This window comes from Armigeres subalbatus, unplaced genomic scaffold, assembly GCF_024139115.2.
Source record: "Armigeres subalbatus isolate Guangzhou_Male unplaced genomic scaffold, GZ_Asu_2 Contig435, whole genome shotgun sequence".
NCBI classification, from domain to species: domain Eukaryota; kingdom Metazoa; phylum Arthropoda; class Insecta; order Diptera; family Culicidae; genus Armigeres; species Armigeres subalbatus.
Window position 1 is genome coordinate 969,087 of NW_026943189.1, and position 17,951 is coordinate 987,037.

At 36.3% G+C, this 17,951-nt stretch overlaps 1 long non-coding RNA gene across 1 annotated transcript; it reads left to right on the plus strand.

The window, feature by feature from the left end:
• The first annotated feature begins 11,488 nt into the window (after positions 1-11,488).
• On the plus strand, positions 11,489-12,813 carry LOC134204178 (uncharacterized). Its single transcript, XR_009977791.1, has 3 exons — positions 11,489-11,566; positions 11,638-12,244; positions 12,315-12,813. It is a non-coding gene; the product is annotated as an uncharacterized LOC134204178 (long non-coding RNA).
• Positions 12,814-17,951: the final 5,138 nt, after the last annotated feature.

Below are 17,951 nucleotides of genomic sequence, written 5' to 3' on the forward strand. Positions count from 1 at the left end.
GTTTACACACCTGCCTTTCAGAGTCAAGGCAAAAGGTAATAGCATTGTTACTATGAATTGCTGTTGATGTATCTATCACTGTCTAATTTTTGTGAAATAAATGCGATGATGTGAAGAAATATAATCGGTTCAGTTTCGTATGTGGAAGAGAGTTGTTTGAGCTTTTTAATACGTTAGAGAATATCATATCATATCAATGAGCTATGCTCTGAAACTAAAATTAACGCAATAAAATGTTGCAAAAAAAAAAAACAAATAAAAAGAAGCCTTAAGGAACAAAAATAAAGTATCGTGTAGATCAGCACCAGGTCCGCTAACAATAATTTCGTGACCCACTGTAATGTAAGTAACACGCCTTATTGAAATAGCTAAAATAATCATGGCCAAATTTAGTACATTCAGCCTAGTTGAATGAACGAATAATGTGTTCCTCATATGCGCAATTAAGGCCGACGTTTTTATTAGCACGCAATATGTTCTGGTGAATTCGAAATTGATAACCAGAAAAACAAGCTAACATTATTTCCGCAGGTTAAGAGACTCCCACAAGACAAGCCCCACAAATGAGTTATCATGAAATGCTCTAAACTTGGAAAGTGATAGCACGTGGTTACGTTTGGTGACGATTTGATAGAATTTTTGTAGCCTCCCACAGCGGGTGTCTTCTTCTGCTTCTTCTTCATTGGCATTACATCCCCCACTGGGTCATTGTCGCCTTGCAACTTAGTGTTCTTTAAGCACTTCCACGGTTATTAACTTCGAGATTTCTAAGCCAAGTTACCATTTTGTGCATTCGTATATCATGAGACTAAAACGATGATACTGTTATGCCCAGGGAAGCATCTTACCGTGCATCTTACCGCACGGCTAAATAGGGCCCACGGCGGGTGTAGCAAGCTGAAAATGCGCGTTTTATATTACGTAGATTATGTTTTTGGAAGAAAATTTCATCAAAAAATTAATTAGGGTAACCGAAAAATGCGTCCAAATTTTGATACATTTTTTTAAATTTTCGTTGTGAGCTTCGTAGCCGTGCGGTTAGCGACGTCAATCGTCTAGACGCATGTGCTGTGGAGTGTGGGTTCGATTCCCGCCCTGGTAAGGAGAAAACTTTTCGAAAAGCGAAAAGTTCTCCACTGGTCCATTGGGTGTTGTGTAAAATGTCCTGTCCTTTGTCTCATGCTATATGTTAAGTGTTCAGTCTGTGCGACCTCTGGTAGAAAACGGTGATTCTGCAGAATCACATGTCTATATATAAACATATAGACATGTCTATATATATAAACTTGAGCCTTCATAAAAGTGATAGATCATAAAAATATAAGAAATTTATTTAAAATATATAAACTCTCTAACTTTAAGCGGTAATAAATTGTGACGAAATTTAAAAAAAATCGCTGAAAAAGTATAAGTATGTTCAGACAATTTTTTCCACAGAGTTTTCAATCAATTTTATGCCGTCAAAACTTTCACCAAATCGGATGCAAATATATAAAGCACATCACTTGATAACTGAAGGACAAAATATATGGCAGCTGTTTGATGAGCCACAATTTGCCTCAGTTCAAGATATGAAAACTGTAAAAAAGCACAAAAGGCTATTATAAAGTCGAATAACTTCTCTAAAATACCATCTGAACATGTAACATTTTTTTCAGGAAAACGTGTATGATGATGATGTAATTGTTCACTTTGTAGAACATTTCCAACAATAACATAAAACCGGACATATAGAACCCCCCCCAGAGATATTTTTTTTCTTTCTTTTTTTTCATGGTGGTTATAATGGCAGCTGTCCCTTGCTATTAATCTACACTGTACCCCGCCCATATTTGCTTCTATGAGCCTCCCGATTTTTTTTCGGACCCTCTCAAATTAATTTTTTTTTCAGAAATACCCCCCCACCCCACACCAATTTTCTGGCTACGCCACTGACACATTTTTTTTTAAATTTCACGACTCGTTACTCGTTAAAAGGTAGAGAGTTCTATACAGTATCTAGTATTTTTATGGTTTATCACTTTTATAGAGGCTCATTTTTTTTAACGGAAATAAAAAAAACCCTGTTTAATCCACCTAGTGGTGATGGTGCCTTTCTCGTCTTGTCTTGTCTTGTCTTAGCACATGCACAGCCAGTATTGAAAAGCATCCTGGAAATGTCGCACATTGGAACAACTCAGAAAAAAGACGGCCAAAACCTCATTGTGGCGTTTAATACTGATTTAGATTCATTATTTTTTCATAGAATGTGTTCAAAAAGCTGCCCGACAAGATCTAGAGCGTGAAATCCACTATTATGTTTTAATGCGACACCCGAGCAAAAAAAAATTTTTTTATACAATTTTTTTTTGTTCGGGTTTTTGACAATGTTTTGAGAAACTTTACTAAAGATACTGTATGTTTTCTTCCTAATTTTAAAGGTTGAATCGTTGTTTTTCGATACTGCAGTCCAAAACTCGAATAAAAAACGATTTTCAGTATTTTTAAAATAAATATACAACATATCAACACGTTTTATGTCACAAAATAAAAAATGGCACTAATATACGATCGTTTTCAGATAATATGGTCTTGCTGATTGGAATTTCAGTCAAATAAAACGGTTTTATTGAAAAAATAGGCTATTTTCTTGATTAAATATCAGCCTTATAGGCACATTTTGGCAGCTAGATTTCCGTTATTCTAAAAGCTGATTTTGTATAAAAGAAGCCAATGGCTAAAGCTAAGTTGGGTCTGATGAGGCTCACTGATTTTTGTTCTAATTTTTATAGTGTAGTTTTCGATAAATATTTCTCTTTCTCATCATATACTCATTTCATCGGCCTTATTGTGGATCTATTTATTATTTCTATAAGTAGGGTGAGCGTACCCTTTGCTTATAATTCAGTACCTAATTAAGTCAACTTTTGAAAAACATTGTTTTCAAACAAAATCGATTGGTTTTAGAAGTGAATTTGGCTAAATAATACGTGTATCTTTATGAGAGCTAAAACACCGCCAAAACGGTTGTATTCCCGAGCATTTTCTTGTTTGTATTAATATTTGCAGCATATCATAAATATGACAAGTATTAAAACGGCCAGGCCCACCGTGCAGGCTTGAATTTGGGAGAAAATCCAGAACTCCCCGGCAATCAGATTATTTAGTAATAAATAACATGATCAAAGAAGAGTTTTGAATCTACGAAAGGAAGAAACGGGGACAGCCGTACCAACCGTTTCATATTCAGGGGGAAAGATAATTGACGAATCGCACTAGACTAAAAACTGTGATGGTGCCTTTCTCGTGCAAATAAAAAATGTATTTTGGCCTTAACTTTCGAGCCTATAGTTCGATCTGGCCAATTTTCAATAGAAAACAATAGGACAAGATTCCGCGTCGAATGCAATTTGTTGCAAGCAAATCAGTTGAAGAGAAGTGCTTAAAAAATGAGTTACAATTTTTTACTCGATTTTTTTTGGTAAGAAATGGTATTTTGGCCAATTCCTACCAAAATTCGTTAATTATTGACCGAAAATTTAATTTCGACCAAATGGTCATATGACCTAATGTCTATTTGACGTAATGTCTTTCCGACCAAGTGTCATTTGACGAAACATCATTCAACTTAATATATTTTGACCAGGTGGTATAGATTCATCGTAGTCGGTTAAAGAGATTCGCCAAAGTCAATATCCTGTCAGGAATATTTACCGTTTTCCTATTATTTGTTTATTTTATGAAACCGTATTCTTTGGACAATATTGGGACACCGCAATAAATCATTTATTTTTTAATTTTTATTGACTAAAGTTCCTTTCTTTCAAATATACAATCGACGGAACGTCATTCGACTAAGGGTCTGTCTCATTTGGAGAATTAAACTTAAAAGTGACAATTAGAACATTAAAAAATCACCCGGTCATAAGAATAACTGCTGTTGCGACCCAGCAGTTCCAATAAAACATCGATGAAAAATGATTCGATATCTGTCAAAAGTAATCTTGCTCCGCAAGCAGGGTTTTTCGATAATTATTGAAATGTTACTTTTAAGTTTAATTTCAGTTTAATTCTCCAAATGAGACAGACCCTAAATGTACCAAGATTATTCATTCAAAAATCCGTGAAATCCATTCGATCAAAAGTGTATTCGACGTAGTGTCATTTCGACCAAATGTCCTACGTCTCTAGTGGACTTTTTTTTTTTTTTTTTTTTTTTTTTTTTTTTTTTTTTTAACTAATTTTATTTGCTAATTATCTAATACATGCATTCATCTCTTAGACTAGGTGTTCCGTGTTTTCTTAACACTATCATCCTTATTTGCTATGTTACGCTTTTAGTTATTATTAATACATTTCAATTGCCTCTGGCAGTTAGAATTTTTCCTCTGGTTGAATTGAACCATGTAGGAATTACAATGTTTTCAACTTAAACTAAACTTAACCTATTTTATACTAAGGGTACAAGGAGTTAATCGTTGCAATAGAAGATTGCAAAGATTTTTGTCTAAAATTGAAATTATTTTGTTGGACATTTGTTGCAATGTCTCAATATTAGAAATTCTATGAAGTTCATTGGTACTATACCACGGAGGCAACTTCAGAATCATTTTCAAAATTTTATTTTGAATCCTCTGGAGTGCCTTCTTTCTGGTATTGCAGCAACTAGCCCATATTGGCACAGCATACAACATGGCAGGTCTAAAAATTTGTTTGTAAATCAAAAGTTTGTTCTTAAGACAAAGTTTTGATTTTCTGTTTATAAGTGGATATAGGCACTTAATATATTTGTTACATTTGGCTTGAAGGCCTTCAATGTGATTTTTAAAAGTTAATTTTTGATCTAGCAGAAGTCCTAAATATTTAGCTTCGCTAGACCAATTAATTGGAACCCCATTCATAGTGACAATATGTCTGCTAGAAGGTTTCAAATAAGAAGCTCTCGGCTTATGTGGGAAAATTATAAGCTGAGTTTTGGAAGCATTCGGGGACATTTTCCATTTTCGCAAGTAAGAGGAGAAACTTTTTTGCAATCTACTACAAATGACACGAAGGCTTCGTCCTTTGGCTGAGAGGCCCGTGTCATCTGCAAACAAAGATTTTTGACACCCTGGTGGTAAAACAGGTCAGAAGTAAAAATGTTATATAATATGGGCCCCAGTATGCTGCCTTCGGGGAGACCAGCCCTTACAGGTAATCTATCAGATTTGGAATTCTGATAGTTTACCTGCAGTGAGCGATCTGATAAATAATTTTGAATCAGTTTAATAATGTACAGAGGAAAATTAAAATTCATCAATTTTACAATCAAACCTTCATGCCAAACACTGTCAAATGCTTTCTCTATATCAAGAAGAGCAACTCCAGTCGAATATCCTTCAGATTTGTTGAGCCGAATTAAGTTCGTAACTCTTAATAACTGATGAGTGGTTGAATGCCCATGGCGAAAACCAAATTGCTCATCAGCAAAAATAGAATTGTCATTAATATGAACCATCATTCTATTTAAAATAATCTTTTCAAACAGTTTGCTTATTGAAGAAAGCAAACTGATTGAGCGATAACTAGAAGCCTCAGCTGGATTTTGTCCGGCTTCAAAATTGGAACAACTTTGGCGTTTTTCCCTTTATCTGGAAAGTATGCCAATTGAAAACATTTGTTAAATAAATTAACCAAAAAGGATAAAGAGCTCTCAGGAAGTTTTTTGATAAGTATGTAGAAAATACCATCATCACCCGGGGCTTTCATATTTTTAAATTTTCTAGTAATAGATCTCACTTCATCCAAACTAGTTCCCAACGAAGGGTCAAAAACATTCTCTTGATTGAGAATGTCTTCGAAGCTCCGTGTAACCTGATCCTCAATTGGACTAGTGAGACCTAGACTAAAATTATGGGCACTCTCGAACTGCTGAGCAAGTTTTTGAGCCTTTTCGCCATTTGTTAATAAAATTTTATTTCCCTCTTTAAGCGCTGGAATTGGCTTTTGAGGGTTTTTAAGAATTTTCGTTAATTTCCAAAAGGGTTTCGAACTGGGATCCAACTTCGAGACATTATTCTCAAAGTTGGTATTTCTCAGAATAGCGAAACGTTTTTAATTTCATTTTGCAAATCTCGCCAATAACTTTCAACGCGGGATCGCGAGTTCTTTGGTATTGCCTTCTTCTCACATTTTTAAGACGGATCAGTAGCTGAAGATCGTCGTCAATAATAATGGAGTTGAATTTAACTTCACATTTCGGAATTGCAATGCCTCTGGCTTCGACAATTAAATTTGTCAAAGATACGAGAGCATTGTCAATATCACTTTTGGTATCGAGAGGAATATCAACATCAAAATTCCTATCGATATACGTTTTGAGAGAATCCCAATCAGCTCTATGATAATTAAAAGTAGAGCTGATTGGATTATAAATGGCTTCTTGTGAGATTTCAAATGTCACAGGAAGGTGATCAGAGTCAAAGTCAGCATGAGTTACCAATTGGCCACACAGCTGACTTGAATCCGTTAAAACTAAATCAATTGTAGAAGGATTTCGACTGGAAGAAAAACAAGTTGGTCCATTGGGATATTGAATAGTATAATATCCCGCAGAACAATCTTCAAATAAAATTTTACCATTGGAATTGCTTTGAGCATTATTCCATGAACGGTGTTTGGCATTGAAGTCACCAATTACGAAGAATTTTGATTTGTTGCGAGTCAGAATTTGAAGATCAGCTTTCAACAAATTCTTTTGCTGCCCATTGCATTGAAAAGGCAAGTAGGCTGCAATGAAGGAAAATTGTCCAAAATTTGTTTCAACAGAAACTCCCAAGGTTTCAAAAACTTTGGTTTCAGACGAAGAAAATAATTTATGTTTGATACGTCTATTAATGACAATGGCGACCCCACCACAGGCGCTGTCAAGACGATCATTTCTGTAGATAAAATAGTTTGGATCTCTTTTAATGGAGAGTCCTGGTTTTAAATACGTTTCAGTTATAATGGCAATATGCACATTATGAACTGAAAGGAAGTTGAATAATTCATCTTCCTTACCCTTTAGAGAGCGGGCATTCCAATTTAGAACTTTCACACAATTATTTGGATCCATTGAAACGGAGTCCGATAACAATTTTTTGTGTGTACTTTATACCAACCTGAACAGCTTCAGGAATGGTATTTGCTTTGAACATTGCATCAATCATGTGATGCAATTGTTCAGTTAAAAAATCAAAATCGGAAGCAGCCATGCTACCTGAACCGGCAACATGACCGTTATTTTCCGTTGGGACATGGGTATAAACCTCATTTTGAGAAGTGAAATTTGGTCTACCAGCAGCGATGTTTGCATACGTAGGTACATTCGAAAAATTGGAATTTACTGAAGTGCTTGCTACCCGTTGACGAGCGGCAAAATTTGTTTGTGAATTGTGGTGGGTATGAATTGCTCGACCGGTAACCGGTTTCGAAATTTGAGCGTTTGAAAAATTTCTACCCGTCGAATCTGGGATCCGATTGGAATTTCCCGTCATCAATTTTGCACGGAATTCAAAACTTTTTGCGTGAAGGGCATTCCCAGAAATTGGATTTATGATTGCCCCCACAGTTTGCGCACTTAAATTTATTGGAATCTTCTCTCACAGGACATGCGTCCTTGGCGTGAGAGGTTCCACCACAAATCATGCATTTAGCATCCATGTGACAATGTTTGGTTCCATGACCCCACTTTTGGCACTTACGGCACTGGGTAGGGTTTTGGAAATTTCAGGCCTGCGGAAATGTTCCCATGTAACACGGACATGAGACATAATACAGGCCTTTTCCAACTTTTCATATTATTTAGTTCACTTTTGTTAAAATGAACTAAATAAAATTCTTGAGAAATGCCCTCTGGGAAGTACCAGAATGGGATTTCTTTTTCATCTTAATTACTTGGACTGGTGAAAATCCAAGTAATTGAGAAATTTCAATTTTAATCTCATCCAGTGATTTGTCATCACTGGGGAGACCTTTCAAGACGACTTTGAACAATAGCTCAGTTTTGTCGTCGTATGTGAAGAATTTATGGCGCTTCTCAGTTAAATAGTGAAGAAGACGTTTGCGATCGTCAAAGGATCCCGGCAAAACGCGGCAGTCACCCTTCCTAGCAATCTGAAATGAAACCTTGATCCCTGAAGGTTACTCAAAATCTCATTCCGGAAGCCAGAAAACTCGGCAACAGATACCACAATTGGCGGAATCCTTTGTTTTTTCGCATGAATCGAATCACCTGGGCTAGAGGTAGATTCGATTTGCTCAATTTCATCATTAATCAAATCGAACTGATTGCTCAGTTCGATTGGAGAAGAATTATTTCCGATATTAGAGTTAGAAGGAATATCTGAATTCTCCAGCTTCCTTCTATTTTTTCCGCGCTTGGGCAGGACGGTCTTGAAACCTTGTTTCTTTGAAGGAAGTGGAGAATTCAGATTCTCTCTTGTTTTTGTTAGTACTCATTGCTGAGCGTGGAGACGTGACCTTCTAAGAGGTTTTTTCCCAGAACGGTGTCCCTGCAGGATTACCACCGCTTGTCGGAATTTTACTTCCGCAAACGGGTCCAACGTAAAACGAAGGCACGGGTCCTTGCAAAGATCGTAACGGGATCAGTGGGTACAAATAGCGCTAAGAAGCACCGTTGAAATTAAAATAGCTTCGGGTAGTATTAAAAACTTCCTTCCGCAAAGAGAGAAAGAACCGCACAGCACGAAAGCACGATGCGGTCTGGTCTAGTGGACTTAAATTCATTTTCGACAAAGTGTTCCAGCGACCAAAAGTCCATTCGACGTAATGTCCTTTCGACTAAACGGCATTCGACGAAATGTCCATCGACGAAACTGTATAGATTTGTTAAATTAACCGTTTGGAGGCAAATCTAAAGGCTTAGGCAGGGATTGAACTTTATTTAGTGGCCTGTGCTGCACATAAAAGTCTTCTCCATTCAGCTCGGTCCATGGCTGCACGTCGCCAACCACGCAGTCTGCGGAGGGTCTGCAAATCGTCCTCCACCTGATCGATCCACCTTGCTCACTGTGCACCTCGCCTCGCACCTTCCCGTCGGATCATTGTCGAGAACCATTTCCACCGGGTTACTGTCCGACATTCTGGCTACGTGCCCGGCCCACCGCATTTTCGCGGTGTGAACGGTGGATGGTTCTCCCAACAGCTAATGCAACTCATGATTCATTCGCCTCCTATATATACCGTCCGCCATCTGCACCCCACCATAGATGGTACCCAGCACTTTCCTTTTGAAAACTCCCAGTGCGCGTTGGTCCTCCACGAGCATCGTCTAGGTCTCGTGTCCGTAGAGAACTACCGGTCTAATAAGCGTCTTGTAGATAGTTAGTTTGGTACGGCGGCGAACTCTATTCGATCGCTAGCGTCTTGCGGAGTCCAAAGTACGTACGAATTATTCCAAAATTTGTTGAATGGCGGACTTCTAGCGCTATTTTCCCTCTACAATGTTTAATATTAACAGCGTGAAACAATAGTATCATTTAATATACTAAATAATAATAACACTTATTATCATTTAGTATATTAAGTGATGCTGTAAATATTAGGCATAGCAATGTAGAGTTATAATAATAGCGCTAGAAAACTGCCATACAACACTTTATGGAATTCTGCCTCTGGAATGAATTATTGGATGAATACTAAATTATAATGAAATGATAAGTTAAATCCCTGGGCGTTGGGACAATTTGTCGAATGACATTTGGTTGAAGGCACATTTGGTTGAATGGACATTTGGTCGAATGGACATTTAGGCGAATATACGTTTGATCGAATGGACATTTAGTCAAATGTTGGAAGTTTCAGTCGGTAATAGGTAATTCAGTAAAATGGATAATTCGTCAATAGATTTTGATTCAATTTGAATAAATAATCCACAAGATGCAAAAATGAACTGATAAGAGGAATGCAGTGGACTAAAGAAAAATTGGAAACCTGCATAAATAGCAAAATATTAGGTACTGATTGTGGAATACCCTTTATTCTATTTTCGGCACAAGCCAATATCAACTTTTTTTTTTCAAATATCTATTCGACGTAGTGTCCTTTCGACAAAATGTTCTATCTCTTGGACATTTGTGTGGATCTCTATTGGACTAAAAATTCATTTTCGACTAATTGTCCATTCGGCCAAATATCCATTCGACGTAATGTCCTTTCGACCAAATGCCATTCTACTAAATCAGTTCAATCAAAGGTAATTGCCTATTTCCGGGGATTAAACCACCCGACTTGGACGTTAATTTACAATGTTATGAAAACTCATATGTGAATATGTACGTTATGTGGAAGATATTGATTTGGAAAATGTATTGGAGGTAACCACTTTCCCTTCGATGGGACTCGAACCCATGACCCTACAGTACGCTAGACTGGTGCTTTTTAACCAACTAAGCTACGAAGGACCTCCGTCGGCCTTCGCAACCTAGCGGCTACTGAACGAGCTCGAGATTCCCAAATTGGAAGCATAGTCAAATCATTCGCAATCCATTTCTCAAGCCAATACTTCCACATGTGTATTGTACACGTCCACATTAGAGGAGCGTGAGTATTTAGAATGTCTGGCGGCTATACACATTCTTCATCAGCAACGGTACTGATCAAGTGAGGTCGTGTAAGCTATTTGCCAGTCGGTCGTTGCGTGCTCTTGCCTACGCAATGCGGTCGGGTCTGAGCTTGTTGCGAACTTGAATGCAGCTTGTTGCGAGCAAGAGTTCGATCGTAGTTACCGTTGGAATCGGATGTGTAATAGTGATGCTGCTGTATTTTTTTCCGATGGTTTTCGGCTGTTGTCAGTGTCACATTAATGAAGAATTCGAAAGCTGAACATTTATTTGGTGAGATAAATCTGATTTATTATGTAATCTTGGTGCTGATTAAGGGAAATCATGTCAAACTTTAGATTATGCAACTAGCCATTTCCTGTGGGTTCCCGGATAAAAAAATACAGTAACTTTTATAGTACAATCTATTAAAATATTATAAATTAAATTGTAGATAATACCATCTATTGTTCATTTATTGTAAATTTTTTACGATGGGAAAAATACTCTATTGTTATTACGACATAAGAACAATAAATTTAAATGTTACTAATACATTGTTTTCTGTTTGTATTGTGTTGTATTGTGTATTTATCTCAAATGAACGCAAATGTAAAAAAATACTATATTTCATTAGGTACTATAGGAAAATTATTTTTAAAGATTTAAAAGAATAAGCTTTTGGGAAATAGCAAATAAAAAACAATAAACGTTCAATTGATTCAATTGTTTATAAATGTTTTCATAATTATAAATATACTGCACACATTAATATATCTGTTGATGTGCAAATATGTTGTATAATCTCTGTTTAATCAGTTCATAAATCATTCAATAATCAAAAAGAATAAAAAGTGGGTTTGAGTTGTTCTGACACCAATTTGAGCTGAGTCAAATAAGCGTGTTGTTGTTGTTGAAATTACTTTGGTGAAAGAATGTTTCGACAGTTTTCAAATTTTTGCTGTTTTGTTCGTTTTGCTGCTCTGAAATTATTCGAAAATGATGTAAGTTTTGAATTACAACGAAATAAGGAATGAAATTCACTAATTTGTTTGAATTGAGACTGTTCATGCAGGAACCGCCGTGGAGGACACAAGTACAATGTCTGTGGGGCCGCGGAAGTCGAGAATCCGACCAAATTCGCTTCGCTGAAACGACCGTTATTGCGTACGACAGCAATAATGCCTCAACAAATAGAAGTGCAATGGAAAAACAGATTTTTTCAACCCGGTAGCAGCGTTGCGAAGCGGTCATGGCTTGAGTGTGCCAGTTACAAGAACACGATTGTTTCCGCGACTGTTTCCAACCAGATTATGGAGTTAGACGAAGGTGTTTTTCTGAATGTGTTTTGTACCTGATGAACCTTCATGATTTCAAGATACCGTCGAGCTTCCAGATTAGCCGATCCATATATCAGCAATCAACTGAAACTCCTGGCAACAGCCCCCTAGTCGTGAATTGGCCCAGCAGAGTAGATCCAGTGATTTTGATCGTCGTATAAACATTCCTATTTTCGAAGGTTTTTCCAAACGTCCCCAAGCAGATGATATTGGATGAGGTAGATATCGATTGGCTAATAGATTCTTCGAAAGTAGAACTACTAATCTGAGCCATACCAGTTGGTTCTTGATGAGGCGGATCGGATGACGACATTGTTTGTTATTTGTATAATGTGAGGATCGGTAAGTAAATATTTGTTTACACTGATATTTAATTTTCATAGTAATGATATTCAATTCAAATAATCAACAGTACCGATGATAAAAATCCATCAGAAGCTGCAACCCGCAACGATGCGCTTTAATTATTTTAAAACAGATAGTAACAGATCGCTGAGACCGAAGAATTCCAGTTCCCTAGCAAGTTCACCAGAGACACGAGAAATCCAAGAACGATAAATATACACCTAACAGCTTCTGCTCCTCACCAACCTACTGGGGAAAATCGACGAGATAATGCTGTGTATGTTCAATTAGCTTATGGGCTTTCAAGAAAATGAGCCTGATATCTAAAAGGGCCGATATTGCATTCGTAGAATTTGCTGTGGAGAATTGCTTCCTGTAGGACTTGTAAAATATTTCGATTCCTGATTTAGCTGGCGCTTGTGATGGAAGTCTAGAATCACAGAAAAACAGATATAACGCATAAAACACTACCTGATAAAAATAATAATCACTAACATCCCAGACAAACAGACGTAACTTTTTATATTGTTCGAAATTTCGTTCATATTCGTTTTGAAGAAAACACAATATCTATTATATTGCGATAAAACAATTTAAAAAGGATGTTTTGCAAATCAAACGATTTCAAAATGCGCAGTGTTCCGTCGGTTTGTCTGTGCTAACAGCGTTAGATGGTAATATCCGAAGTTTCTCCAGCTTGATCAACTTAAATTAAGCTGATATCAAATTTAAAATATGGTAGCATAATTGTGTTTGTAATTATCTCGGCAATAATAGGGATCATTAATGTGCGTAGCAAAAGGTGTGTATATTTTTCTCTCATTAGAATGAATATGACAACAAAAAATTGTATAATATTTCTTTTAAGTGTTCGTTCCACTTGCCGTAAGACGAGTTAGTACTTTTTCATTCAATTTTAATGCGTTGTAACAGATTTATTTTTCGATTGTTTATGTTGAAATATACGTATCTGTTAAGCTCGCTGTAAAGTTACAAACTAATGGAATTGAATGGAATAGTACGAACTCGCCTTATGGCATATAATTATAATTTTTAAAGTATTTCTATTGTAATACAATAAAAAATGTAACGAAAAACATTTGAAAAACACTACTTTTTATTGTTTTGACCGAAAAAATCATCCCATAGAAGAACATTAAAATGAATTGTTTTGCTCTCAATTTAGTATGGAAAATTTTCGAAAATTTTATTGTAAAGATACATAACAACCCCCCTTTTTTATTGTAAAAGTCCCATTTACCATTCAGTGAATGGTGGAAAACCATAACTTCTAATGTAATTTAATTGCCAAAATTACATTATAATTAATTGAAGCTTTTATGTTATCAATGGTGCTGGAACAATAAAATTAATAATATGTTTATGATATTTTTTATCCGGGTTGCTCGTGTCCGGAATCGGTCCGTTTGAAATAATTCATGTAGCCCGATTCTATTTAGTATATACTTCTTTTGGTCCAGAACTGTTTCAAAAAATTTCATTTTCTGCGTCTTTTCGAGCTAGCAACGCGATATTTCCCACTTTAAAAACAATCGTTTGAGAGTACATGGTCACTTTGTGAGTTTTCCAGTGGTTAATCAAAGCACAATACCGGTACAAATTTTGGAGCCGTATTTTTTTTAGCGCAACCATTTGGACCGGTACCACAGACAGGTAAAGGAATGTTTCCTTTAACTGCCTATATTTTATTGGTTGGTACCGGATTCTATGGATCGGTCTTTGAATTTTTCTTCAAGTATGAAATTTTTGGATGGGTTAGAGATTTGGAATTGGTGCGTTAGGTTCTGCCATTTACCATACCAGGGTACAATACTTTGATTGTGATCAAGAATTCAACAAACGCTTTTTTCGTCCTCATTTCTATGACAGTTCATCATATACAGGTACATCATTTCCTAGTGGTAGTTAGCTGAAAGTATTCCTAGTTATTGGTAATTTTGCGGAAAGGTCACTATTTGCGTCTGCAACGGTTGTTTTTCAATTTACCACCACACAAATTATGAAACATCATTAATTTGAGTGTATCACAAATATGACAGCAAGTTTCTCTCTACTGGATTTTATAAGTTTAAATACAACTACCTATTAGTTGAAATATGCGTGCATTTAAAAAAAATCTTAAAGCTTTCAATTGCAGCATCAACCAAATCACTTTCAATTGTACTCTGTACTATTGGGATTTATTATTAATTTTAGTCATAAAATGCTGAGAAAACGCATAGACACATATTTTTGATTAATAATTCACCATTTAGCCCTTAATTAGTATTTCGTAACGTGTAAAAATTGTCTAATTTATAAATTTGATGATCGTTTGTTAATTGAATCACCTAAGTCGCGCATAAACTTTTCTTATTACAATAAAAGTGTTCGACATAAGAAGAAGAAAAAGAAGAAGAATGAAGACAGAACGATCGTGCGATTGTCGAAATATTTTGTTCTGCTGTGTGCGATCGATAAGTCAATTAATTAGTACGCGTTCAATAGTGTTTTTGTGTAACCTCGAGCAATCTACTGATTTTGAAAATAGGATTTGTTCACAGAAGTTTCAAGATATTTAGGAGTTAACAGTTTATCTTAGTCCTTGCCACTTTTATATTAGTCCTTACTACACATTCAGCGATGGTAAAAAGTTAATGTTAATCTAGTTTAGCTTCGGTTCAACACACCTCTACTTTTATGAAAATTGCAATAAATCTTTATAAGAGTGAACAATAGTTGAAACACTAAATAAAAACATATTCATAACCCACACAAACAGAAAGTAATGAAAAATAAACGCTATATAAAATAAACGTGAATTACCAAACTATTTTTAGCTGTTCTTGCATTCTTATTCAACCTTAAATTGAGATAAAAATAAGGGTTGAACAGCCGTGAATAGATCCTTGTTTTCGATTTCAATTCCGCTCTTTTCTACTTTCCTTTTGTTAAACAATGAACGCGGGCGCTTAATCCAATACTCATAAGGACAATCGCTCACTTTGAGCAATTGATTGTTTTTTCTCGCGAAGAAAGAACAATTGAATAGGATACGAAAATGCACATACTGCTGTATAGAAGTTACATAGGTCACATCACTTTCCATGGTGCATCCCGATCTATGTTTCTGATTACCCTACCCAACTAACACAACTTCCTTCCCGTGGTTATTGTGGAGGTGCAGAGGTATTCTCGGTCTCTAGTAGCAACAATAACCACACACTAACATTCCCTCCCTTTCCCAACTGACTGTAAGGACTTGGCCGGCGCCGTTATTGATCAAGATTTGCGAGCTGCTGAAACGTGCACTTCGAGAATAGATGGTAAATCCCAACCACTATTCACTTGGATCGTAGTGCAATTTGCACCAGTTCCGATCAATCACGGAGTAGCAACCATTGATATGTACAGTCAGTCTAAGCTAAGCTAAGCTAAGCTAAGCGAATGCAGCTTGTTGCGAGCAAATCGGTTGAGGATAAGTGCCCGAAAAATGAGTGACATTTTTTATGCGATTTTTTCGTATGAATTTGTATTTTGGCCATAACTTCGGATCCCATAATCCGATCTGGCCAATTTCAAATAGGAAACAATGGGACAGGATTATGCGTCGAATGCAAATAGTTGCGAGTAAATCGGATGAGGATAAGTGCCCGAAAAATGAGTGACATTTTTTACGCGATTTTTTTGAATGAATTTGTATTTTGGCCATAACTTTTGATCTCATAGTCCGATCTGGCCAATTTTAAATAGGAAACAATGGGACAGGATTATGCGTCGAATGCAACTTGTTGCGAGCAAATCGGTTGAGGATAAGTGCCCGAGAAATGAGTGACATTTTTTGAGTAGTTTTGCGCACACACTCACACACACATACACACACACACACACACACACACACAGTGACACAGACATCACCTCAATTCGATGAACTGAGTCGATTGGTATTAACACTATGGGTCTCCGGGCCTTCTATAAAAAGTTTGTTTTTGGAGCGATCATATAGCCTTTACCGTCTACTTAATATACGAGAAAGGCAAAAACGCAAAAAAATAAACTTTGGCCATATCTGTTTAATACCGATCTGTTTAATTTTCAATACGAAACAAAGTGATTCTGCGTCGAATGAAACTTGTTGCAGGCAAATCGGCTAAAAGTAAGTGCCTAAAAATGAGTGAGAATTTTTCTTGTCAACAAATGTATTTTGGCCATTACTTCGAATCCCATAGTTCGATTCGACCAATTTTCAATACGAAACAATGGGACAGGATTTCGCGTCGAACGAAACTTGTTGCGAGCAAATCGGTTAAGGATAAGTGCCTGAAAAATGAGTGAGAATTTTGTACGTGTTTCTCATGTGAAAAAGTGGATTTTGGCCATAACTTCGAAACCCATAGTCCGATCTGTCCAATTTTCAATACGAAACAATGGGACATGATTCTGCGTTGAATGAAACTTGATGCGAGTAAATCAGCTAAGAGTAAGTGTCTAAAAAGTGAGTGAGAATTTTTGTTGTAAAAAAATATATTTTGGCCATAACTCCGAAGCCCATAGTCCGATTCGGCCAATTTTCAATACGAAACAATGGGACAAGATTCCGCGTCGAATGCAACTTGTTGCGAGCAAATCGGTTAATGATAAGTGCCTGAAAAATGAGTGAGATTATTTTGCGCACACACATACACACACACATACACACACATACAAACACACACATACACACAGACATCACTTCAATTCGTCGAGCTGAGTCGATCGGTATATAACACTATGGGTCTCCGGGACTCCCATAAAAAGTTCGTTTTTGGAGCGAACATATAGCCTTTACGTATACTTTGTATACGAGAAAGGCAAAACGCGTTCTTGGCTTATTGTGCCTACTGTTATCTGTAGGAAATTTTAGTAAATCTCGAAGGAATTCTATAGTAAGATTGATTTTTTTTTCATTTCATTTTCATTTTGCAGCGTTTGGTGGGGCAATGAGAGCGCAAGTCAATCCAAAGCCGATAATAGAGAGGGTAATGGCAGAAGAGTCCTTGCAGACCACTTGAACGCCATGGGGTAGGATAAGGATGGGGTGAAGTGAGGTTCGGATTTGGAATCGACTCGACACTAATGCAAAATGTAATTGAATGCAAACTAGTCAATGATCAAAGGCTAAAATGATAATTTCAAGATTTGTAATACAACGTTTTTCTAGTTATTAAAAGCAATGTTTAAAATGCAAGGTCTTCTTTTTTGCCTTAGAAGCAACTGATGTGGTTTGAAGGCCACTTAGTCATATAGTACAATTATAAGTTATTTAATGTGTTAGCTTTTTGTGACCACATTGAAAATATAAAACAAAATATTGCGAATTAGTGTTCTATTTTTTAACTTTTATTTATGCAGAATGAAAATTAATTGACTTTGTTTGCTCTGAGTGTAGGTTATGCGTTCGTCAAATCACTTTGTTTACCTAAGTCATTGTTTCGTCAATGTTTTTAAGCTGTGTCGACACTACAAACTCAATGTAAGTTGTATAATGTAAAAGTGGAAACTGCTAAAGAACTTAGTTTGTTCCATTATATTTTTGTCAAGGTTGCCTATAGCTTTAAACTGTTCTAACAAGTAGCTTTATCGTTGATTAATTACGGTGATTATCTATTAAGTTCTAATCAAGGTCAGGTATAGGATTCACTTTTCGATGGCAAGCTAAAGCTTC